Source organism: Aquarana catesbeiana, linkage group LG06, assembly GCF_042186555.1.
Source record: "Aquarana catesbeiana isolate 2022-GZ linkage group LG06, ASM4218655v1, whole genome shotgun sequence".
In the NCBI taxonomy this organism is placed as follows: Eukaryota; Metazoa; Chordata; class Amphibia; order Anura; family Ranidae; genus Aquarana; species Aquarana catesbeiana.
The window spans coordinates 90,461,065-90,487,985 of record NC_133329.1 but is presented as its reverse complement, the minus strand read 5'-3'; the positions used below and the strand labels follow the sequence as shown (position 1 = coordinate 90,487,985).

At 45.6% G+C, this 26,921-nt stretch overlaps 1 protein-coding gene across 1 annotated transcript in view; it reads left to right on the top strand.

Annotated features, from left to right (window-relative positions):
• Nucleotides 1–8,082: 8,082 nt before the first annotated feature.
• LOC141148728 (somatostatin receptor type 5-like) overlaps nt 8,083–26,921 on the top strand; it is a 66,994-nt gene continuing 48,155 nt past the window's right edge. The window contains exon 1 of the mRNA XM_073636422.1: nt 8,083–8,768. The gene's annotated coding sequence lies outside the window, so the exon portion shown is untranslated. The remainder of the gene's footprint in view (nt 8,769–26,921) is intronic.

The following is a 26,921-nucleotide window of genomic DNA, read 5'->3' as shown; positions in this document are numbered from 1 at the left end:
GATGGCTGGAAGGATGGCTGGATGAATGATTGGTTGAGGGAAGGATGGATAGATAGATAGATAGATAGATAGATAGATAGATAGATAGATAGATAGATAGATAGATAGATAGATAGAAGGATGGATGAATGGATAGATGGAGGGGAGGATGGATAGATGGAGGGAAGGATGGATGAATGGATAGATGGATGGAAGGATGGATGGATGGATGGATGATGCATGGATGGATAGATGATAAATAGATGGATAGATGGAGGGAAGGATGGATGGATGGTGGATAGATGGATAGATGGAGGGAAGGATGGATGGATGGATGATGCATGGATGATAGATGGAGGGAAGGATGGATAAATGGATAGATGGATAGATGGAGGGAAGGATGACTGATGCATTGATGGATAGATGGATGGATGATGCATGAATGGATAGATGAAGGATAGCTGGAGGAAAGGATGGATGGATGTATGGATGATAGATGGAGGGAAGGATGGATGGATGGATGGATGATGCATGGATGATAGATGGAGGGAAGGATGGATGGATGGATGGATGGATGGATGATGCATGGATGATAGATGGAGGGAAGGATGGATGGATGGATGATGCATGGATGATAGATGGAGGGAAGGATGGATGATGGATAGATGGATGGATGGATAGGGGTGGGTGATGCATGGATGGATAGATGATAGATAGATGGAGGGAAGGATGGATGGATGGGTGGGGGTGGATGATGCATGGATGGCCAGCTCAGTAGATTGCTTTAAGAAAGGCCTGGATTCTTTCCTAGATACACATAATATAACTGGATACTGACATTTAAAGGTAAAGTTGATCCAGGGAATATCCGATTGCCTCTCGGGGGATCAGGAAGGAATTTTTTCCCCTGCCGGAGCAAATTCTGTCATGCTTTGCTGGGGTTTTTCACCTTCCTCTGGATCACCTGTGGGTATAGGATTGTGTATATGGGAATATATATATATTTTCCCCCCTTTATTGGTTTTGCAAGCAGACTAACTATATAATGCTGATATATAGATAATGGATGAATGAATGGACGGATGAATGGAGGGATGGATGATGATGGATGGATGGAGGAATGGATGATGGATGGAAGGATGGATGGATGATGGATGGAGCAATGAATGAATGGTGGATGGACTGAGGAAAGGATGGATGTTAGATGATGGAGGGATGGATGAAGGATGGATTGCAGAAAGGATGGATGATAGATGGATGCAGAGATGGATTAATGATGGATGGAGGAAAGGATGGAGGGATGGATGACGAATGGATTGCAGAAAGGATGGATGAGGGATGGATGATTGATGCAGGGATAGATTAATGATGGATGGATGTAGGGACAGATGAGGGATGGATTGCGGAAAGGATGGATGAAAGCTGGATGATGGATGCAGGGATGGATGAATGATGGCTGGATGGAGGGATGGATGACACTGTAGATGGACTGAGGAAAGGATGGAGGGAAGGATGATGGATGGAGGGATGGGTGATGGATGGACACACAGAGAATAAGATAGAAAGTAGGGCATTAGAGTGATCAAGACACAGACTCAAACAATAGGCACCATCGTCCCTTAAAATGCCCATGCCCAGCCCATACATAGTGTGGTGCAGGTTGCCCAATCTAAGATAGAACGAAAAAATAGATAGGACTCAAAAAAAAATAAAAATAGATAGACCCCAAAGAAAATGAGATGAGTACAGGAGCAAAAGACTCCACACAGATCTTAACGATAAATAGATTAATGAAAAGATAGATGAATAATATATATTATGTATACTGTACATGACATTTCCTATAAATAAATCCCCATTTATAGAAGACAGAACACCCTGAGGCTGGCAGATGACAACTCTGATTACATCCAATCTGTACACATCAATTAGAAGGACTCATTAGGAAGACCCGGTTCCCCTCTCTGTACTCCTCCAGCACCCATCATAGAGAGGTTTGTCATCCTTCTAGGAGACGGCTGATGATAATAAATGTGTATTTCATACCTCTGTGGAATTAGTCAGCCATGCTTAGATAATCTGAAACATAAATAAATGTGAGGACATATTGGTATCACAGGTAATTATATAGGAAGGGTTGTACAGGGGGTGATGGAAGAAGTGTCCCCTGTCCATGTTAATTGGGTCCAAGCTGTCTTCATTCCAGTATAAGATGGGATATTGAAGAAGGCATTTGAGTGGATCTTTAACAAATGTAAATACTTTTACCAGAATACATTAATGTTTTTCTGGGTGTCATTTCTAATTCTGTATATACATGGTGGGCGCTCACATTTGTTCATTACATAGGCAGCCTCTGCTTCCTGCTCTACAGCTCTATACAAGGGATGAGCTTTTATTACTCATTTCCAAAGGCAGTAACACATTTCTTATCCTGGAGTGACAGCGCTAACTCACTGAACTGTATTTATGGAGGAGCAGAGTTGTTACCCTAGTAAAAGCTACAGAACACCTCCCCCATCTTTTCATCTCCATATCATAGATTGGAGGGGTTCTGTAGTTCACAGAAATAAATGGGTAACATTTTACTGATAAGAATGCAGCACATGCAAAGAACACCAAATATATATATCAGCTGCCAAGATTTCTGGCAGGATCAACAGGTATTTTTTGCTGTTATAGAGCAGATATAACACATTTCCTTCAATGTTATCTTTAAATCTGAACTCTAGGAAAGAAATGCTTGTTTAGTCTAGGGAGCCAGACAGAGATAAGGTGTAATACTTACCTTATTGCTGGCTCCCTCTATCCATGCTCACCTCCTCGAGTACAATGTAGGGATAATAGCCCTGTACTGTATGTGATGACAATGAGGGACCTTCCACAGCCTGGAAACTTGGGTGGAAGAGACCAGCACTGCGCCGAATGCAAGGGTAGAGCTTGTCTATGTTCCAGAGTTCAGCTTTAACAGACCAAAAGCCATCAAAGAAGAGAAGTTCATTGTCAGGGTTGACATATCCTTTAAGCCCAGGTTCATACTGAGCTGCGGGAATGAAGCCGTGCAAGTTCAGCTGAATTTTTGACATGTCAAGACGCACCAATGTGAACCAGAGAGATAAAGACAGAACTGTAATGAGTCAATGAGAGCTCCTTCCAGTGTTTAATCTACAAATCTCTATAGGTATAATACTCACATACCCAACAAATCCAATGTTGTCTGGTGTAATCCGCCATCGCACAATGGGCATTGCATTGTCATCAGGGGCCAGCTGTCTTTTTTTGGTTCCTGCGCTTAGCCTCTGATGATGCATTGTAGCGCATACATAGTGTGGTGAATATTAGCCCAGCGCATACATAGTATGGTGTATATTGCCTAGCACATAGAAAGTGTGGTGTATATTGCCCAGCACATACATAGTGGGGTGTAGATTGTCCAGCACATACAAAGTGTGGCGTATATTGCCCAGCACATACATAGTGTGGTGTATATTGCCCAGCACATACATAGTGTGGTGTATATTGCCCAGCACAAACATAGTGTGGTGTATATTGCCCAGCACAAACATAGTGTGGTGTATATTGCCCAGCACAAACATAGTGTGGTGTATATTGCCCAGCACAAACATAGTGTGGTGTATTTTGCCCAGCACATACATAGTGTGGTGTATATTGCCCAGCACATACATAGTGTGGTGCAGATTGCCTGTTACATGAACAGTGTGGTGTACATTATCCATAGCTCCCAACTGTCCCTGATTTGGAGCAATGTCCCTCTGTCCCTCTTTCTTCCTCATCTGTCCATCATTTTGGTCTGATCTATATAGATGTATATAAAAATGCACTTTTTATCTTTCAAAAAGTGTTTCCCAGTGCTAAACCTTTCATCCGATCTCTAAATTTCTGCATTTGTACATTTCAAAAGCCAATACAAAGGAATAGTAGTGGTAAAAAAAGGCACTTGTGGCTTTATCTAATCCTTTTTTAGTATAATTCTCCTTTAAGGGGGCGTGTCCTATGCCTGCATACCTTTGCTAATAGGTGTCCCTTGTTCCCATCTCAAAAATTGGGAGGTATGTATTACCCAGCACATGCATACTGTGGTGTAGATTGCCTGGCATTGTGGTGCTTTCACAGTAATAGTGTAGATTGCCCAGTGCATCCACATTGTATTGTTGATTGCCCAGCACATATATAGTGTGGTGCAGATTGCCCAGGACATGCAGATTGTGGGGCATATTGCCCGGGACATGCAGAGTGTGGGGCAGATTGCCTGGGACATGCAGTGTGGTGGAGATTGCCCGGGACATGCAGTGTGTGGTGTAGATTGCCTGGGACATGTGCAGAGTGTGGGCCAGATTGCCCGGGACATGTAGAGTGTGGGGCAGATTGCCCGGGGTATGCAGAGTGTGGGGCAGATTGCCCAGGACATACAGAGTGTGGTTGCCCGGGACATGCAGAGTGTGGGCCAGATTGCCCGGGACATGCAGAGTGTGGGCCAGATTGCCCGGGACATGCAGAGTGTGGTGCAGATTGCCCGGGACATGCAGTGTGGTGCAGATTGCCCGGGACATGCAGAGTGTGGGCCAGATTGCCTGGGACATGTAGAGTGTGGTGCAGATTGCCCGGGACATGCAGTGTGGTGCAGATTGCCCGGGACATGCAGAGTGTAATGTAGATTGCCCGGGATATGCAGAATGTGGTGCAGATTGCCCAGGAAATGCAGAGTGTGGTGCAGATTGCCCGGGACATGCAGTGTGGTGCAGATTGCCCGGGACATGCAGAGTGTGGTGCAGATTGCCCGGGACATGAAGAGTGTGGGGCAGATTGCCCGGTATATGCAGAGTGTGGGGCAGATTGCCCAGGACATGCAGTGTGGTGCAGATTGCCCGGGACATGCAGAGTGTGGTGCAGATTGCCCGGGACATGCAGTGTGTGGTGCAGATTGCCCGGGACATGCAGAGTGTGGTGCAGATTGCCCGGGACATGCAGTGTGTGGGCCAGATTGCCCGGGACATGCAGAGTGTGGGCCAGATTGCCCGGGACATGTAGAGTGTGGTGCAGATTGCCCGGGACATGCAGTGTGGTGCAGATTGCCCGGGACATGCAGAGTGTGGGCCAGATTGCCCGGGACATGTAGAGTGTGGTGCAGATTGCCCGGGACATGCAGTGTGGTGCAGATTGCCCGGGACATGCAGAGTGTAATGTAGATTGCCCGGGATATGCAGAATGTGGTGCAGATTGCCCAGGAAATGCAGAGTGTGGTGCAGATTGCCCGGGACATGCAGTGTGGTGCAGATTGCCCGGGACATGCAGAGTGTGGTGCAGATTGCCTGGGGCATGCAGAGTGTGGTGCAGATTGCCCGGGACATGAAGAGTGTGGGGCAGATTGCCCGGTATATGCAGAGTGTGGGGCAGATTGCCCAGGAAATGCACTGTGGTGCAGATTGCCCGGGACATGCAGTGTGTGGTGCAGATTGCCCGGGACATGCAGAGTGTGGTGCAGATTGCCCGGGACATGCAGTGTGTGGTGTAGATTGCCTGGGACATGCAGAGTGTGGGGCAGATTGCCCGGGACATGCAGAGTGTGGTGCAGATTGCCCGGGACATGCAGAGTGTGGGCCAGATTGCCCGGGACATGCAGAGTGTGGGCCAGATTGCCCGGGGTATGCAGAGTGTGGGCCAGATTGCCCGGGGTATGCAGAGTGTGGGCCAGATTGCCCGGGGTATGCAGAGTGTGGGCCAGATTGCCCGGGGTATGCAGAGTGTGGGGCAGATTGCCCGGGGTATGCAGAGTGTGGGGCAGATTGCCCAGGACATGCAGAGTGTGGTGTAGATTGCCTGGGACATGCAGAGTGTGGGCCAGATTGCCCGGGACATGTAGAGTGTGGTGCAGATTGCCCGGGACATGCAGTGTGGTGCAGATTGCCCGGGACATGCAGAGTGTGGGCCAGATTGCCCGGGACATGTAGAGTGTGGTGCAGATTGCCCGGGACATGCAGTGTGGTGCAGATTGCCCGGGACATGCAGAGTGTGGGCCAGATTGCCCGGGACATGTAGAGTGTGGTGCAGATTGCCCGGGACATGCAGTGTGGTGCAGATTGCCCGGGACATGCAGAGTGTAATGTAGATTGCCCGGGATATGCAGAATGTGGTGCAGATTGCCCAGGAAATGCAGAGTGTGGTGCAGATTGCCCGGGACATGCAGTGTGGTGCAGATTGCCCGGGACATGCAGAGTGTGGTGCAGATTGCCTGGGGCATGCAGAGTGTGGTGCAGATTGCCCGGGACATGAAGAGTGTGGGGCAGATTGCCCGGGATATGCAGAGTGTGGGGCAGATTGCCCAGGACATGCAGTGTGGTGCAGATTGCCCGGGACATGCAGAGTGTGGTGCAGATTGCCCGGGACATGCAGTGTGTGGTGCAGATTGCCCGGAACATGCAGAGTGTGGGGCAGATTGCCCGGGATATGCAGAGTGTGGTGCAGATTGCTCGGGACATGCAGAGTGTGGGGCAGATTGCCCGAGACATGCACAGGGTAATGCAGATTGCCGGGACAGACAGAGTGTGATACAGATTGCCCAGGACATGCAGAGTGTGGTGCAGATTGCCCGAGACATGCACAGTGTGGTGCAGATTGCCCGGGACATGCACAGGGTAGTGCAGTTTGCCTGGGACATGCAGAGTGTGGTGTAGATTGCCCGAGACATGCACAGGGTAATGCAGATTGCCGGGACAGACAGAGTGTGATGCAGATTGCCCAGGACATGCAGAGTGTGGTGCAGATTGCCCGGAACATGCAGAGTGTGGTGTAGACTGCCTGGGACATAGAGAGTGTGGGGCAGATTGCCCGGGACATGCAGAGTGTGGTGCAGATTGCCCGGGACATGCAGAGTGTGGTGTAGATTGCCCGGGACATGCAGAGTGTGGTGCAGATTGCCCGGGACATTCAGAGTGTGGGGCAGATTGCCTGGAACATGCAGAGTGTGGTGTAGATTGCCCGGGACATGCAGAGTGTGGGGCAGATTGCCCAGGACATGCAAAGTGTGGTGTAGATTGCCCGGGACATGCAGAGTGTGGGGCAGATTGCCCGGGACATGCAGAGTGTGGTGCAGATTGCCCGGGACATGCAGAGTGTGGTGCAGATTGCCCGGGACATGCAGAGTGTGGGGCAGATTGCCCGGGACATGCAGAGTGTGGTGCAGATTGCCCGGGGCATGTAGAGTGTGGTGCAGATTGCCCGGGACATGCAGAGTGTGGTGCAGATTGCCCGGGGCATGTAGAGTGTGGTGCAGATTGCCCGGGACATGTAGAGTGTGGTGCAGATTGCCCGGGACATGCAGAGTGTGGTGCAGATTGCCCGGGGCATGCAGTGTGGTGCAGATTGCCCTGAATCCTACAGGCTTGCATGTCATTAATATCCCAGGGGGCTGCAGGTAGCTGGGGCTACATTATGCCCACCTAGGAGGGAAAGGTGAAATCTATGGCTATTTTGTACAAAAAAAAAGTTAAAAAAACATAAAAAAATTAAAATAAAAAATATTTGCAAGTGTGGTAAAGATAGGGGTGAGGAACACTATGATAAAGTAGTGCGCAGGTCTACTTCAGTACAATGTTGAAGAGCAAGGACATTTTTACAGCTGCTGTTAGGGGTGTCCGATGTTATTTTTTAGTGCCTCTAAATGCCTCTCCATGTTAGATTATGTGTCCATACACAGATAAACTTTCAGAGGCGTTTGGAGGCATAAAAATTTAAAAAGAAAAAATTATCCTTTACAATCACTTTAAATCATTCAGGAGAGGTTTCAAAACGTTCTGTGTACATTAAGCCTAAGAATTTTGTTTTATTTGGTACTAATTGCTGTTATTGGTAATTTTATTGTGTTATTGTGTCTTGTTCTGTTCATTATTGTGATATTGTGTTGTCTTTGTATCATAATACTTTCCCTTTGGGATTAATAAAGTATTCTGAATCTGAAAGTCACATCCAAGTTGACTTTAACCTCGGCAATGACTGGCACTCACCCGAAAAGTCCTCCAGCATTGCAATTTTATGGAAAATGATGGAGAATCTTGAACCTGAGCAGATATTGAGGAGTGTTCCTCTCCAGGTCTGTCCAGTATGGCCACCCACCGTTCCTCTCCTCTCAACCCTTGACTGTTTGGATTAGCAGGGACCTGATAATGGAAATCCATAATCCACCTTCCCTGCTCTGTGGCCAGATCAGTCTCATTCTTGGCTTGACACAGGACAGACGGGGCTGAGCCAGGCGCTACTGCTGTGCATGTATGTGCAGTTTCAACGTGAAGGGAGGGGAGGGGGGGGGGGGGAACATGAAACATTTCATATTCACATCACACAAGGAGCTGATATCTATATCAGCTACTGCTAAGGAAGCAGCAAGCGTTGGGATGTCAGCAGAGGAGCAGCGCACCTGGACTGCTGCCGGAAGGTGCGTGAAATCCTATCGGAGCTGTTAGAGGTCTATAAAACAAGAAAAGAAAGCGGCGAGCTGGTTGCCCTCCGCCACACTCCTGTGGTCACGGACAATGTGAAGGCTGCTTTGTTTCCAGAGAAGCAATGACAATAACTTCAGACTATGGGACTGGATTATAAAGCAGCCTCAAAGACTTGAAAAGGGATCAGTCTGTCGCTGTCGAGCTCAGCGATAACAGGTGCTTGGCAGCAATACGCCGACTGAGCGCAGCACGGGCACTCACCGTTCTATCTACAGATTAATGGCACAGCTATGGGAAAGTTACTGGAAGCCACGGAGGAAGGAAAGCAGCCAGGTAAGCCGGGGGGATTATTTTAAAAGAAATTTATCTAAGAGATTTTATAAGAAATTTATATAAGACATTTTAAAAGATTTTTTTTAAAGAAATTTATCTAAGAGATTTTATAAGATTTTTTTTTAAAGAAATTTATATAAGAAATTTTATAAGAAATTTATATAAGAGATTTTATAAGATTTTTTTAAAAAGAAATTTATATAAGAAATTTTATAAGAAATTTATATAAGTGATTTTATAAGAAATGTATATAAAAAATTTTTTAAAGATTTTTTTAAAGAAATTTGTATAAGACATTTTATAAGAAATGTATCTAAAAAAAATTATAAGAAATGTATACAAGAAATTTTATAAGATTTTTTTAAAAGAAATTTATATAAGAAATTTATATAAGAAATTTTATAAGATTTTTTTTTTAAGAAATTTATATAAGAAATTTTATAAGAAATTTATGTAAGAGATTTTTTAAGAAATTTATATAAGACATTTTATAAGATTTTTTTAAAGAAATGTATAAAGGAAATTTTATAAGTAATTTATATAGAAAATTTATATAAGAAATTTGGAATTTTGGGGAGTTCTTAAAAATCACAGGCAACCCCCCCCCCCCCCCCAAATACCTCAAACTCTGAGAGTATATTTTTGATTCTGTAGCTCCTTTATTGCGTGTTTGCTTTTAATGCTACTATGCTACAAGTTCCGATCACTGCTTAGGGAAATAAATACGGATTTTTTTCAGGAGAAACGAAGGGTGGGTGCAAGTGTTGGAGTTTCTTACAGATGACTTTGAATCCAACCAAAATTATAGGAAGATTTAGAAAAAAAAAAGAAATGCACAATGCAAAGAGGGGGCTGATAACACCCTCACCAGGATAGGTACGTTCAGGGTCAGGTTTTCAGCAGTCAGCTGGCATAATAGTTCATTAGGTGTGTTTGGCTTATTTGGTATGGCAGTGCAAAGGGCAGGGAGGGTATGCAGAGGGCAGGGACGGTATGCAGAGGGCAGGGAGGGTATGCAGAGGGAAGTAAGGGTGTGCAAAGGGCAGAGAGGGTATGAAAAGGGTAGGGAGGGTATGCAAATGGTAGGAAGGGTATGCAAAGGAAAGAGAGGGTATGTAAATAGCAAGGAGGGTGTGCAAAGTGCAGGGAGGGTATGTAAAGGGAAGAAACAGTGTACAAAGGGCAGGGAAGGTGTGCAAAGGGAAGGGAGGGTGAGCAAAAGAAAGGGAGGGTGTGCAAAGGGCAGGGATGGTATGCTAAGGGCAGGGAGTGTGTGCAAAGTGCAGGGAGGGTATGCAAAGGGCAGGGAGGGTGTGCAAAGGGTAGGGACCCATAGCAACCTATCAGAGGTTTCTCATAGGCTAGGTCCGTCAGGTTATAGTTTTCAGACGTGAGCTGGCATAATAGTTAATTGTGTGTGTTTGGCTTTTTTGTTATGGCAGTGCAAAGGGCAGGGAGGGTATGCAATTGGCAGGAAGGGTGTGCAAAGGGCAGGAAAGGTGTGCAAAAGGCAGGGAGGGTGTGCAAAGGGCAGGAAGGGAGTGCAAAGGGCAGGGAGGGTGTGCAATTGGCAGGAATGGTGTGCAAAGGGCAGGAAGGGTGTACAAAGGGCAGGGAGGGTGTGCAAAGGAAAGGTAGGGTATGTAAAGGGCAGGGAGGGTATGTAAAGGGTAGGGAGGGTATTATAAGGGTAGAGAGGGTGTGCAAAGGGTAGGAAGGATGTGCAAAGGGCAGGGAGGATATGTAAAGGGTAGGGAGGGTGTGCAAAGGGCAGGGAGGGTATGTAAAGGGTAGGGAGGGTGTGCAAAGCACAGGGAGGGCATGCAAAGGGCAGGGGGGGGGCGTTCAAAGGGTAGGGAGGGTATGCAAAGAGTAGGAAGGGTATGCAAAGGGCAGGGAGGGTAAGTAAAGGGAAGGAATAGTGTACAAAGGGCAGGGAGGGTGTGCAAAGGGGAAAGGAGGGTGTGCAAAGTGCAGGAAGGGTATGCAAAGGGCAGGGATGGTGTGCAAAAGGTAGGGACCCATAACAACTTAGCAGAGGTCTCTCATAGGATAGGTTCACACTTGAGTATTGGCTTCTTCAAGCATTTTTTTTTAAAGTGTGCTTTTACACGCATTTTCAGGCACAAGCATTTCACAGTTTAGACCAATGGAGAGCAGGTTACTAGAAGGAGGAAACTGTCTGTTAGGAGCAAAAAATGTGCAATAAACACATGTAAAGCTTTTTTTTTTCATGTGCTCCAATTGAAATCCATAGGACTAAAAATACTTGATCCTGCCCCAAAGAAGTGCCTGTACTTCTATTGCTTGATCAGCGACAGCACATTGCTCAGATGTGAATGAGCCCCATAGCAAAAACAAATGGAAATGTTGTTGTGGAACCTTGTTGCACTTCCGGAAATGAATGAGTTCTAGGGCTTATTCACATTTAGTCAATTTTAGGGTGCACTACCACAATGCATGAGCATGAATGGGCACTCAAATGACAGTCATCTGGCTGGATGTTGGGAACATCATCACTGCTCTTTGCACAGCCTATATCTTATCCCCATAAGTACCAACACACACACACAGCAACCAATCAGAATCTAATCTGACCTCTGCTGAGTGAATTCCACTTGATTGCTGTGGGTTGCTGTATTTAAGAGTTAACAGTTAGGAACGAGAACACAGAATCAGGATGGAGGAATTATAATTTTATCATTTTTATGTGGATTCTGCAAAACAGGTAGTGAATAGGTGTGCAGTTCAGGCTCTGGGGGGGACTACAACACCCAGCATGACAATGGGCTGGTGTTAGAAAGCCATGCAATGACTATTTCCAAAGTGCAGTAATCCCAAAAGTAGGTTATTGTGCAAGCCAGGCAGAGCCATGGGGGTCAGTGCATGCAGATACTTGTAGTTCTCCAATTGGAAGGCAGAAGAGCAGGTTTTGCTGAGGCTTAATTCTACAGAACTGATATGGTAACAAAGATAAGATTAGAGGGTTGGAGACTACAAGTCCCAGCATACCTGTGAGTTAGTGTGCATCTGATTCGGGGAACTTGTAGTCTTCCATTAAAAAGAAAGGGAAAAATATGAAGGATGTTCTGAAATGTATTTTATGAAGTTAGTCTGTTGTGGATTCAAGTGTCCCTTCAGTTGCTGTGGAACTACAAATCTCAGAAAAGAAGCCCAATGACATTGGATGGTGGAATCTGAATGCAGGCTTGAGCAGATTATCAACAGATATGGAATGTGACTACACTGGCAAGGTCCACTGGGACTTGTAGCTCTACAACAGCTAGACAAGCCAATGAGTAGACCTCCCAGCTGTGCTAAAAGGCTGGTCTCACACCAATGCGTTTTTCCTCCGATGCGTTTTCATCTGAAATCATTGGAAATGCATCAAAACGCATGTCAAGGAAGGTTAACATGGGTTTTCAACACATGTTGCAATACACTTTGTATTGAGGGGCCTTTTTTTGGTGTCCTTGTGCATTAAACAAACTCATGTGCGTTACCGCACGCTCATTATCATGCATTTTTTTTCATGTATTAACCCCTTGCCGCGCGTATAACACATGTGGAGAAGGATCTGGGTGTTCTGGTAGATCATAAGCTCAATAATAGCCTGCAATGCCAAGCTGCGGTTTCCAAAGCGAGCAAAATCCTTTCTTGTATTAAGAGAGGTATGGACTCCAGAGAGAGAGATCATTTTGCCCCTGTACAAATCATTAGTAAGACCTCATCTGGAATATGCAGTTCAGTTTTGGGCACCAGTTCTCAAAAAGGATATCGGGGAACTGGAGAAAGTGCAGAGAAGAGCAACCAAACTGATAAGAGGCATGGAGGAGATCAGCTATGAGGAAAGATTAGAGGAACTGAATTTATAAAAATAAAGCATTTTTATTTAAACGTAGGCTCTTACTTATTGGCTGAGGAGAAAGGGGGCTGGGGGGGGGGAGCTTAGGTGGTGTTAGTGGCTGGGTAGGTGGGGCTTCAGCAGTTGCAGAGTAGTAATCGGTGGAAGAACATCCCTCCCGCCCTTCATGTAATTACCTTAGTTATAGCTGTTTGACTTTCGGTGTTGGTGTTTTGGGGTCCTTGACGGGGGTCTAAATCTGGTCATTGGGTAAATAGTGGGGAACCATCTGAGGTATGGTATCCTTGAGTGGGAATGGTTAACTGCGTAGTGACCGGGTATTTTTAAGAACCCTGGGAGGCTGAGGTCAGTTGGGTTTAGGCCCTAGGCTGGGGTTGCAACTCAGCTTAGCTGGTGCCTCAGACACAAAAATGTTAGGTATATATGGTACCGTCAACAGAGCCGGTGCTACCACTAGGCAAACTAGGCAGCTGCCTAGGGCGCCTGGCCACTGGTGTTCCTACTCTCTTCTTTCTGCAGCAAGCAACTAAGTCTCAGCATCAGCAGGCAGCCGCCGCTCCGTTTGCACATAGTGTCAGAGGTGCAGTGGTGGCAGGGGACTGTGTCTGTGTTCCGACTCCCGAATGAATGGAAGCAAGCAAACATTCATTATGGGCGCTGGTGAGGCTGCATTTGATGGGCGCTGGTGAGGCTGCATTTGATGGACGCTGGTGAGGCTGCATTGATGGGCGCTGGTGAGGCTGCATTTGATGGGCGCTGGTGAGGCTGCATTGATGGGCGCTGGTGAGGCTGCATTGATGGGCGCTGGTGAGGCTGCATTGATGGGCGCTGGTGAAGCTGCATTTGATGGGCGCTGGTGAGGCTGCATTTGATGGGCGCTGGTGAGGCTGCATTTGATGGGCGCTGGCGTGGCTGCATTTGATGGGCGCTGGCGAGGCTGCATTTGATGGGCGCTGGTGAGGCTGCACTGATGGGCACTGGTGAGGCTGCACTTGATGGGCGCTGGTGAGGCTGCATTTGATGGGCGCTGGTGAGGCTGCATTGATGGGCGCTGGTGAGGCTGCACTGATGGGCACTGGTGAGGCTGCCAGTGGGGTGGTTAGCTCTTAGCTACCCTAGTCATGTCCTAGAACACAGACACGCACCATATGGCAACCGTTACCATGCGTCGTGGTGTGCTGCAACTCATGTACTTTGGAGCTTTATTGCATTAGTGCGTTCAAAATGAATGGCAGCACAATGTACTAACATAGGAAACGGCGCTGCAGTAACGAACACAGAAATCTATTTTGTCCCCTAATGTCAACATGCTTAATAACATGCGTTGATGTGTGTCATGACTTATTGACACTTATTGACGCACGTCTTAACGTATACATTGAGATGTGCTTAAGGCTCGGTTCACATATGAGCCACATGCGGCTCCCAGCAGGGGTCCGGTGCGTCCTGGTTCATCGTTTCAGGTTCGATGTCAGCCCGATTTTTGGGCTGAATTCGGACCTGAAACAGACCAAAAGATGCACAGCTTTTTTTGTGCAAAACGCACCGGACCCACTGTGGAGATATGTGAACTGGCTCCATAGAGAGCCGGTCAAAATCTCCTGCTATTGCGAATTGGATGGGGGGATCCCGGCATCCAATTTGCAATGGTGTGAACCCAGCCTTCAAGTTTTGCATTGACTTTATTGCAAACCCCGCCAAGTAAAAATACAAAGGTGTGAATCCAGCCTCAATCTAGATCTACCAAAACGACGTAGTAGAAGGAGTCCCACCTAAACAATCCACTCTTGTATCTAACCAGGTAGGATTGTTGGTACATCTCAAAAAGATTGTCCAGTTAGATCGTAAGGTGTATGGCCATCTTCAGGGCATGCTGACAATTGTAGTTGTACAATGTAAACTTACACAGTCTCAGCATTACAGAGCAAGTTCAGTTAAAAGTGACCAACTACTTCAAGGTGGACCTGCACCTTTCTATAGCCCATAATCTCTGACAGTCGCCTAGGACTCCTCAATACATTTCAGGGGAGTCCCCTTATTTTTCAGTCATCATGAAATTAAACCCTTGTGAGATATAACCCCCTCATTGAAAAGTGCCTCCTCTGCCACCTGTCTGATTTCTGTAGGAGGAAGCTGGCAGCGAGGGGTTAAATGGCGTGGAATCTCACATGTGGCTGAGCCCTAATTTCGTTTTATCACTCTGATCGATGCGTGCGTTAGGGAATTAATTCAGCCGTTATCGGTATTCAGAGAACTATATTTGTCAGGGAAGTTGATGATGGTAAGCCTTTTATTGTTCCCACATCATGAAGACAAATTGGCGATCGGATGATTATACTTTATTTATATCGCCTGTCGCTAGGGCTCATGTATCAGCTTTTTTAATCTCTCCTTCTATTTTTATTTTTTTTTCTCTTTGGCTACCCCTGAGAGTCTTTTATCATGTTAATTATGATCTGTCTGGATGGGGGAGCTGTCGGTGGGAGGGGGGGGGGGGGTGATATTGCAATGATTAGACATATATAGGAATAGGGAGGCATCCGCAGCGCACAAATTCCCATCCAAAATGTGTGCTGTGTGGAATTTGTACTGTGTGTGAGTGTATGTGTGATTGATGCTTTGTGTATATGTGTGTGATTTGTGCTATGTGTGTGTATATGTTTGTGATTTGTGCTATGTGTGTGTATATGTGTGTGATTTGTGCTATGTGTGTGTATATGTGTGTAATTTGTGCTATGTGTATGATTTGTGCTATGTGTGTGTGTATATGTGTGTGATGTGTGCTATGTGTGTGTATATGTGTGTGATTTGTGCTATGTGTGTGTGTAGATGTGTGCTATGTGTGTGTATATGTGTGTGATTTGTGCTATGTGTGTGTGTAAATGTGTGTGATTTGTGCTATGTGTGTGTATATGTGTGTGATTTGTGCTATGTGTGTGTGTATATGTGTGTGATTTGTGCTATGTGTGTGTAGATGTGTGTGATTTGTGCTATGTGTGTGTGTATATGTGTGTGATTTGTGCTATGTGTGTGTGTATATGTGTGTGATTTGTGCTATGTGTGTGTAGATGTGTGTGATTTGTGCTATGTGTGTGTGTAAATGTGTGTGATTTGTGCTATGTGTGTGTATATGTGTGTGATTTGTGCTATGTGTGTGTATATGTGTGTGATTTGTGCTATGTGTGTGTGTATATGTGTGTGATTTGTGCTATGTGTGTGTGTATATGTGTGTGATTTGTGCTATGTGTGTGTAGATGTGTGTGATTTGTGCTATGTGTGTGTGTATATGTGTGTGATTTGTGCTATGTGTGTGTGTATATGTGTGTGATTTGTGCTATGTGTGTGTAGATGTGTGTGATTTGTGCTATGTGTGTGTGTAAATGTGTGTGATTTGTGCTATGTGTGTGTATATGTGTGTGATTTGTGCTATGTGTGTGTATATGTGTGTGATTTGTGCTATGTGTGTGTACATGTGTGTGATTTGTGTCATGTGTGTATATGTGTGTGAATAGTGCTATGTTATAATTACTGTGCTGCTGATACGTAGTGTATACTTAGTATATACTAATGTGTGGTTTATGCTATGTGTTTAAGTTGTATTGTGTTATAATGACAGCACTGCTGATACATTGTGTATACTTTGTATATGTACTGTATGTGGTTTGTGAAATGTGTGTAAGCTGTGCTATGTTTTAATGACTGTACTGCTGACCTGTAGTGAATACTTTGTATATGTGTGTAATTTGTACTGTGTGTGTATTTGTGATCTGTGTTGTGTGTGTGTGTATGTATATGTATATATATATGTATATGTATATGTGTATATATATATATATATATATATATATATATATATATATATATATATATTTTTTTTTTTTTTTTTAGTATCTCACACAAGTGAATACACCCCTGACATTTTTGTAAATATTTTCTTCTGTCTTTTCATGTGACAACGCTGAAGAAATTACACTTTGCCACAATGTAAAGTAGTGAGTGTACAGCTTGTATAACAGTGTAAATTTGTTGCCCCCTCAAAATAACTCAACACACAGCCATTAATGTCTAAACCGCTGGTAACAAAAGTGAGTACACCCCTAAGTGTAAATGTCTAAATTGGGCCCAATTAGCCATTTTCCCTCCCTGGTGTCATGTGACTCATTAGTGTTACAAGGTCTCAGGTGTGAATGGGGAGCAGGTGTGTTAAATTTGGTATTATCGCTCTCACTCTCTCATACTGGTCACTGGAAGTTCAACATGGCACCTCATGGCAAAGAACTCTCCGAGGATCTAAAAAAAAGAATTGTTGCTCTACATAAAGATGACCTAGGCTATAAGAAGATTGCCAAGACCCTGAAACTGAGCTGCAGCACAGTGGCCAAGACCATACAGCGGTTTAACAGGACAGGTTCCACTCAGAACAGGCCTCGCCATGGTCGACCAAAGGAGTTGAGTGCACGTGCTCAACGTCATATCCAGAGGTTGTCTTTGGGAAATAGACATATGAGTGCTGCCAGCATTGCTGCAGAGGTTGAAGGGGTGGGGGGTCAGCCTGTCAGGGCTCAGACCATACGCCACACGCTGCATTAAATTAGTCTGCATGGCTGTCATCCCATAAAGAAGTCTCTCTTCTAAAGATGATGCACAAAAAAGGCTGCAAACAGTTTGCTGAAGACAAGCAGACTAAGGACATGGTTTCTGAAAACCATGTCCTGTGGTCTGATGAGTGCTGCATGAGTGCTGCCGGCACTGGGGAGCTACAGTTCATTGAGGGAACCATGAATCCCAAAATGTACTGTGACATACTGAAGCAGAGCATGATCCCCCCGTCGGAGACTGGGCCGCAGGGCAGTATTCCAACATGATAACGACCCCAAACACACCTCTAAGACGACCACTGCCTTGCTAAAGAAGCTGAGGGTAAAGATGGACTGGCCAAGCATGTCTCCAGACCTAAACCCTATTGAGCATCTGTGGGACATCCTCAAGTGGAAGGTGGAGGAGCGCAAGGTCTCTAACATCCACCAGCTCCGTGATGTCATCATGGAGGAGTGGAAGAGGACTCCAGTGGCAACCTGTGAAGCTCTGGTGAACTCCATGCCCAAGAGGGTTAAGGCAGTGCTGGAAAATAATGGTGGCCACACAAAATATTGACACCTTGGGCCCAATTTGGACATTTTCACTTAGGGGTGTACTCACTTTTGTTGCCAGCGGTTTAGACATTAATGGCTGTGTGTTGAGTTATTTTGAGGGGACAGTAAATTTACACTGTTATACAAGCTGTACACTCACTACTTTACATTGTAGCAAAGTGTCATTTCTTCAGTGTTGTCACATGAAAAGATAGAATAAAATATTTACAAAAATGTGAGGGGTGCACTCACTTTTGTGAGATGCTGTATAAATATATATATATATTACTGTATATGTGTGTGTTGGTGATTAGTGCATTATGTATGTGCGTGGTTGATTAGTGCATTATGGATATGCATATATGTGATGATTAGTGATTATACACTATATATATATATATATATATGTGATCACTGTGCTGCGTCTGTCCAGTGGTGGGTACAAAGGTGGACCAGTAAATGGTTGTGCCGGTAACCTGGAGCTCTTAGATGAAGCCGTATCCTAGAACTGGATGTGTATGCGCCTTGTACTGTCTCACAATCCTTGCTTCGCATTAAATACATGTCAGATTTGAATAGACGTAGAGGATTCAGGAGCAGACTTCTTCTGACAATGCTCTTTGCCTGGCTGCCCTGCTGCTTTATTGTTTAATTATATTGACTTTCTAGTCTGCATGTCTGCTCTGCTGACACCTCTGAACCCCTTTGCTGGCAATTGACTCGTTTTCAATATACTTGGGATAAGCAGAGACAATATGGGGTTCAGCAGCACATAGACTGAGAGAACGTCCAAATACTTCACACACCTGAACGCATCTAAAAGTGCCTAAATGTGTTTGAAAAGGTCTAAGCGTAGTAACAGAAGGCATCATGTGGTGTTCTCTCACTGCCTATATTGTCCAACACCCAGCAAATAGATAGGAAGCAGGGAGATTTCCTCTCACTTCCTGTTCTGAATGATACCAGCCAAATAGAGAGGAAGCAAGGAGAGTTCCTTTCACTCCTGCTCTGTCTGATGCCCCTTAAGGCTCGAGTAATGCCGCGTACACACGAGCGGACTTTACGGCATACTTGGTCCAGCGGACCAGACTCCGTTGGATAATTCGATCGTGTGTGGGCTCCAGTGGACTTTTGTTCCCCAAAAGTTTGACGGACCTAGAAATGAAACATGTTTCAAATTTTTCCGATGGACTCGAGTCCGGTCGAAAAATCCGCTCGTCTGTATGCTAGTCCGACAGACTAAAACCGACGCTAGGGCAGCTATTGGCTACTGGCTATGAACTTCCTTATTTTAATCCGGTCGTACGTCATCACGTACGAATCCGTCGGACTTTGGTGTGATTGCTTGTGTCCAAGTCCGTCCGTTTGTAAGTCCGGCGCACCTACGCTACAAAGTCCGTCGGAAAGATCGTCAGACCAAGTCTGCCGTAAAGTCCGCTCGTGTGTACGCGGCATAACACCGCTGCTCTGTCCGACATCGCATGTGATTTGCACCGCACTGCTGGGCAACTCACATGCTATGTCTGTGCGATGTGAATTCAGCCATACAGATTGTTTGCCTGAATTTGCATTGCATTAGGACCAGAGTCGTGCAGGACTCTTTTTTTGGTCCGCATCAGAATCGGATCGCATTGGGTGTTCACACCCATGCGATCCAATCCCTGTCCAAATTGACAGTTCGCACTACGATATGCGAACCGATCTGTGGGTGTCATTAACTTTGTATTAACACCCGCAGCAGTTCACATAGGGCAGACTGACAACTCATGGGGCCCCCGGGCAATAGGAGATTATGGGGCCCCAAGGTTTAAAGATGGCCACCACGCAGCAGCCATCTTTATGACGCAACATTAATGTGACCTGCGGTGTGAATAGTGTGCTGTGGCTAAATTATGCTGCGTATTTAGTCTAGCTTTTTAATCTAATAAGACATTTTAGTCTGATTTTCTACAAAAAAAAAATTTTTTTTTTTTTTACAATTTTTTTTTAATTTTAATGTTCAAATAATTTTAATATAATTTTTTTTTACATTCACAATGCTGTTGGGGGGGGGCACTTTAAAGAAGTATCAGGGGTCTATAGACCCCTGAAGTCTCATTTTTGAGACTGAGAATGGGACTGAGGACACATCCCCAGTCCCTTTCTCTGTAGCCTTAGCTGCACTGCAAATGAATTAACAGAAGAGGCTCCTACCTACATATTCATGAACTGAAGCATAGGAAACACAATTACCTGCAGCTGCTGCCAGCGGTAAAGGAAAGGATGGGGCACTCTGGAGGAAATAAGTGTGCTCTTTAGAAGCACTAAGAGGAACTCGAGGAGTTAGTACCTTCAAAGTGCCCCCTTACATCCTCCTGTAGAGTGCCCCCTTTCTGCTCCTCCAGGGTGCCCCTATTTAACCACTTGCCTACTGGGCACTTTTACCCCCTTCTTGCCCAGGCCAATTTTCAGCTCTTAGGACTGTCACACTTTGAATGACAATTGCGCGGTCATGTAACACTGTACTCATATGAAATTTCTATCATTTTTTCACACAAATAGAGCTTTGTTTTGGTGGTATTTAATCACCGCTGGGTTTTTATTTTTTGCTAAATAAACGAAAAAAAGACCAAAAATGAAAAGAAAAAATACCTTTTCATAGTTTGCTATAAAATTTAGCAAACAGGTAATTTTTCTCTTTCACTGATGTGTGCTGATGAAGCTGCACTGATAGGCTGCACTGATAGACTGCACTGATGGGCACTGATAGGCTGCACTGAGGGGCATTGATGAGGCGGCACTGATAGGCTGCACTGATTAGGAGGCACTGATAGGTGGTACTGATGAGGAGGCACTCATAGGTGGCACTGATGGGAACTGATAGGCGGTACTGATAGGCTGCACTGATGGGCGGCACTGATGAGCACTGATAGGCAGCACTGATGGGCTGCACAGATGGGCACTGATAGGCGGCACTGATGGGTGGCACTAATAGGCTGCACTGATGGGCAATGATAGGTGGTACTGATGAGTAGGCACTGATACAGAGGCACTGCTAGGCGGCACTCATAGGCACTTGAAAAATAAATAGCAAAAGCCATTTATGGGTGGCACTGATTGGCTCCACTGATGAGGCAGCATTGACGAGGAGGCACACTGTGGCCCCATTCACACCTGAGCGTTTTGTAGCTTGAAGCCTGAAGCTACAAAATGCTTGAGGGGAAAAAATCCATAATTCTCTATGGAGATGGTTCACATCTCCACTTCAAGTCACCTGAAGCCCTACGCCTGAAGCTCAAACAAGTTCTGGACCCTTTTTTGTCGTTCGCATCGAGCAGATTTGGGCGTTTTTGGAGCAGGAAGCAGATGACAAAATCTAAAAACATAGCAACAAATGATGGAACAGATGATCAATTTTTCCTATTGGCTAATTAAAAAAACGCCAAACGCCGGAAAACGCTGCATGTAAACGCGCAAATACGCATGACAAAACGCGCGTCAAAACGCTGGAAAAACGATCAAAAACGCTACGCTCAGGTGTGAATGGGACCTGATAGGTGGCACTGATTGCAAGCCCTGGAGGGCACTGATTGTCCGCACTGGTGGGCACTGTGGGGACTGCACATATCAATGTACAGTAGTTGTCCCATTTACAGAACCTCTTTATCAGCTCTCCTCTCCTTTCCTCTTGAGGCCAGGCCAGCGAGGGAGCCAGATGTACTTGCTGCTCACCTGCAGCAGAGTGCAGGTAGCAGGGACAGAATTTGTAATGACAGGCCAAGCTACTACTGAGCAAAGACAGGTGCTCTTAATGTCGTCCCCCCCCCCCCCCCCCCAATCCTATTATGGTGTTTGAGGGAGCTCAGGAAGATTCACAGAACGGGGTGGGAGATGTGCTGGCTGGAATGTTGAGAAGGAACCAGTGCAGTGACCTCTTATCAAGCCCAAGAAGAGGAGTGGGAGAGCACGGGAAGGAACACAGAGAAATGTGCAGTGGCAGGGACTCCCAAGAGACCAGAACAGACAGTAGCTGGCCAGAATGGACTTCACCTCCTTCATCAATCACAGGGAGAACAGGGGGCGCGCAGGAAAGATCACAGAGTCATCTGTGCTGTGGCTGCAGGGCTACAAGTGACAGTGACAGGCTGGATTGGTGTGAGAGCGGCTCTTGTAGTTATGCCCAAAGTAATGCTGGAGGGAGAGAAGAGTCAGCACTGCAGTGTGAGTGCAGTTTCCGGGAAACCTGAACATCAGGGTATATGCTGACAGACAGCAGAGCTCTCTCTCTGTGTCCACTCCAGATGCTTGGCAACAGTCAGGGGTGGGCCCCCTGCTGGCCCCGGCCCCTCGGGCAGCGCCCGATATGCCGAATGGTCAGTCCGCCCCTGACTGCCTGCGAGTTGTATACGATGCGGGAACCCGTACTGGATTTAGACGGGTTCTCGCATCGCAGCAGTGTGAACCAAGCCTAAATAAGCAGGAAATGGGAGATTTTCTATCTGTGACTGTCCTTGCTAAATAAGCAGGAAGTGAAGAGATTTTATTTTATTTCCTGTGTAGCACTTACCACTGTAGCAGCCACTGGTGCATTGGTCCCCTGTTTCCGGATGACAACTTTCCTTCCAGCAATGCCACTTCCTGTAATGCAGTGTTTCTCAACCTTTTTTCAATCAAGGCACCCTTTAAAATTATGGACAGTCTCGAGGCACCTCGTTCTAAAATGTGAAAAATGATTCTAATAGATTTACATAATGCAGCAACATCCACTCGTACGACACCCAATGTTAGAGGTGATTTATTCTTCCAAAGCAAATCTTTTACACACTGGTACCGACTAGTATTCCAATCTTTCTCTTCTCCCTTAATTTCTCTCCATCAGTCAGCTAATCTGACCCCAGTTCTAAAGGGAGAGGGGCAGAGGAGGGTCAAACAAGGATGCTGTGGAGGCAACAGACATCCCCCTGGACCGGTAACCAGGTTTGATCCACTTGCTATACAATTTTTGATACATTTTTAGGCATTTTATCAAGGCAACCCTGAGTGCCGGTTCACACTACCGCGACTTGGGATCCGACTTGTCAGACCTCAAGTTGCCCCAAGTCGCTTGACATCTGAAAGTCCATGTAAGTGAATGAGAGCCGTCTATATGTACGCTACTGAAGTCGCTCCGACTTCAGAAAAGGTCCCTGTACTACTTCAAGGCGACTTGTAGGCGACTTGTACCCATTGATTTCAATGTAAGTCGCCTACAAGTCGGATCGTGATCTATACTGAAGCGACTTCACAGGAAGAGAAGATGTTTTTTTCAAGCAAACCCCTCCCTCCCCCAGAGCGGATTGTAGTTTGATTGGCCACTGGAAAGTCGCCTGTCCTGGAGGCGACTTGAAGTCGCCATGTAAGTCGCCCCAAGTCGCTCCAAGTCGCGCTGTGGTGTCGCCCTCAGGTCGTGTTGCCCCTGTGTGAACCGAGCCTCAAGAAACCTCAAGGCACCCTGGTTAAAAAAGGCTGCTTTAATACACCAAGGCTGATTTAGAAAATATATCCAGTTTCCCTTCACTTCCCTCTTACTGCCACAAGCTCGGACTTCTCTTTCCTTTTCCTCCTTCTGCCGTACTCTACTGTCCTGTGACATGTAGGCCCATACAATGCTTGGCTTGATAGAAGGTGTCTCTTGGGGACTATATCCTATCTCATAGTTCCAAGCAGCTCCGAGAAGTCTTTTCCTTTCCCCGAACAAGAAAGGGAAAGAACAGAATGCCAGCAGTAATAAAAAATAACAGTTAGACACTGTCTAACTGGTGTCTCCTAAACCCTGAATCTAGGGGGTCCTAACTAAAGGAGCAGTACTGGAAGCTACTTCAGTCTCTCCAAACCCCTCCCAATGACCAGTGTAGTCTTAACCACTGGGTTCTGGAGTTCTGCGCTGGAATGTTAAAAAAAACAAACAAAATGTACAACAAAAATAGTCAGCTCTAAATGCCTATCCTACAGCTGCTGGCAATAAGGTGATCTATATAACCTTATTGGAACAAATGCGTATAAAATTGCAGCGCTAAAAGATTCAATATAAAGTTCAAAAAGTTCATACACTGTGGAAATGGTTTTTAAATCCTACCAAAATAGCCAAATGTCTCTAGAAATCCTGGCTGCTTACTTAAGTGCAGCAATAACGCATGTATCCATAACCTCCAGGATAACTGTATGGTCTTTAGGACTCCAGATATGGCAAAGGAAGAAAGAAAGATTATAGAGTGTAATGCTGTATGAAATTATCATATGTACCAAAACCATGCATGCAGTGTCATTCACCAAACAGCATGAGACACGTGAACACCATTGAGAGCCGTCACCACACCAGTGGCCACCCACATGTAGTGCGCCCTCACTATCACACAGTGGCTGTGCGTTCATAATGGCGCACGGGCACCGCCCCCTCTCTCCAGCCACCCTCTCTATGACCAATGGATAGATTTATGCATAGCACAGTGGCTGAAATTGATGGGGGTTTTTTTCAGTATTTTTCAGTTTGTTTGCGCCCCCCAAAAATTTTTGAGCACCAGCCACCACTGCCATCACATATGCTGCCCAAGCTTTAAGCAGCAAATAAGGCTACTGTGAATTAACCATGCAAGTGTCACTAAGATCCTTCCAATCATAATACAGGTGTCACAGAGATCCTTTCAACAGTAATGCAGGTCATGCTAGTATCCTTCCAATATTCTGTAGGGAGCGCAGAGGCTCTCATCCATCACATGTCATAAATCATAGACAAAGGGTGCCATATAGTGTAGTATTTCATTCAGGTCTAGCCATATTCCACAGTACAGGGTGTAGGTTGCCAAGCTGTGTCCCAGTTTATGGTGTCCCTTTAAAAGTTGGCTAGAGAAGTTGTGACTTGTGGTCTCTCACCACTATGCATTCTGTTATTAGGCCTCCTCCCGCTCTCTGGCGTCCAGGACCGGAGGTGCTGGTGGCAACCTGGGACTCTGCAGTGACAACCTCACAGAACCTGTGATGCCCCTTTCCTCCGGCTCGCTGGATCTCTTCAATAGCTTTGACCTTCATGCAAATATGGCAACCCAGTCTCTCACCGACACCCTGGTGAATGCTCAAGACAGGCAGCATCTTCAACTCAGTAGCCCACTCCATCATCACCTCTCACTAGCTTGGACTTCTCTTTCTTTTTCTTCCTTCTGCTGCACCCTCTCCTCCCAGGACTTGTAGTCCCCCACAGTACTTGAGGGGTTGAGAGAGGCTGTTTCCTGGGGACTACATCCCACATAGTTCCAAGCAATGTTCCAAGCAACCCAGTCTCTCACCGACACCCTGGTGAATGCTCAAGACAGGCAGCATCTTCAACTCAGTAGCCCACTCCATCATCACCTCTCACTAGCTTGGGCTTCTCTTTCTTTTTCTTCCTTCTGCTGCACCCTCTCCTCCCGGGACTTGTAGTCCCCCACAGTACTTGAGGGGTTGAGAGAGGCTGTTTCCTGGGGACTACATCCCACATAGTTCCAAGCAATGTGTGTAGGGTGATTACAAGGCATTGAAGTGTCTACTTTTTTTTTTTAAACCTTATTAAACTGTTACAAAATGACAAAACAGCACGTTAAGATGCACACATTTCTATGCATTGTGCTGTGCAAAAATAGAAACACAGAAGAGTGATCGCAGAAAAAGGACCAAGCCTGCCCCATCCCTTTTTTTTTGGTCTGAGCACAGACCTATGATTGTCCCAAGTAGACCTGCTTCAATTTTACTTAATGAGCAACTGTTTGCTATGTGTCCTGTGTTCATCACCCGATTTGAACAAGCCATAAATGTACACAAAGTGAAGCACAAACGTACAAAATGGGATATGAAAAGCAATAAAATGTTGTCAGAGGGTCTAAAGCCTCGTACACACGATTGGACTTTCTGACGGGAAATGTTCGATGTGAGCCTGTTGGCGGTAAATCCAACCGTGTGTATGCTCCATCGGACAATTGTTGTTTGACTTCCCGCCAACAAATGTTGGCTAGCAGGTTCTCAAATTTTCCACGAACTGAAAAGCGCTAAATGAAAAATGCGGAAAGAAAAGCGCAAATCAACACTCACCAAACTTCTACTAAAACGAAATTAGCAGAAGGAGCCCAAAGGGTGGCGCTAAAGAGCTGAAAAACCACTTAGTACGTCTAGTACGTCACTACGTTCGTAATTGTTGGCAAACATTTGTGTGACCGTGTGTATGCAAGACAAGTTTGAGCCAACGCCCTTCGGACAAAATTCCATGGTTTTGTTGGCGGAAAGTCCGATCATGTGTACAAGGCATAAGGCTGAGTATACACTAGTAGAATGTCATTCAATATTTTTCTTTGAATAAAGAATGTTATAAGAATCTTTGCTTGTTTTGCTAATCATTATTGAGGTAAAATCGATAGTAGTTTTTGACCGCAATGATGAGAAAATTCAGATGAGCAGGAAGGAACGTTTTTTCGGAATGTACGAGTTTCTAACAGTGTTTGTAATTTCGTTTGGTAAAGTCCATTGATTCCAAAATTAAATGTTAAAAGTAAAAAAAAATCTACTTTCGAAGGGCATACGAATGTTCTCAGGTTTGGGTGGAAGACAGAGCTGGACTGGTGCCACTGGAGGCTGCCTAATGGCAGGTTTCTATATGGAGGGTATAAAAAGAATTGTTTCCAATGGGTTGTATCCTAATTAGAGGTCAGGGATGGCGAACCTTGGCACCCCAGATGTTTTGGAGCTACATTTCCCATCATGCTCATGCACTCTGCAGTGTAGATAAGCATCTTGGGAAATGTAGTTCCAAAACATCTGGGGTGCCAAGGTTCGCCATCACTGTTATAGGTGGTAGGTGATAGACTATGTTGGGGTCTAGAGTTCCTACCTTTTTGATATTGACAATGGGACAGTTACCGCAGAGAACACTTGGGTGATTAGAGAGGAGTGCCCCGTGTCCCGGGCGCTCCTCTCCAATCACCCAAATAGGAATGTTCTGAGAATTTTCATAAGAAAAAGTGTGTAGCGCCAAACGTAAATGAACAGCATTGAAATATGAATACTGTGTTATAAATGGACAGCATATTGAAATAAAGTCCAAAAAAGTGCTCAAGTTAAAGTAAATGCTAAAGTGAAAAAAATATATATAAATATATAAGTCCAATCTTGAACAAA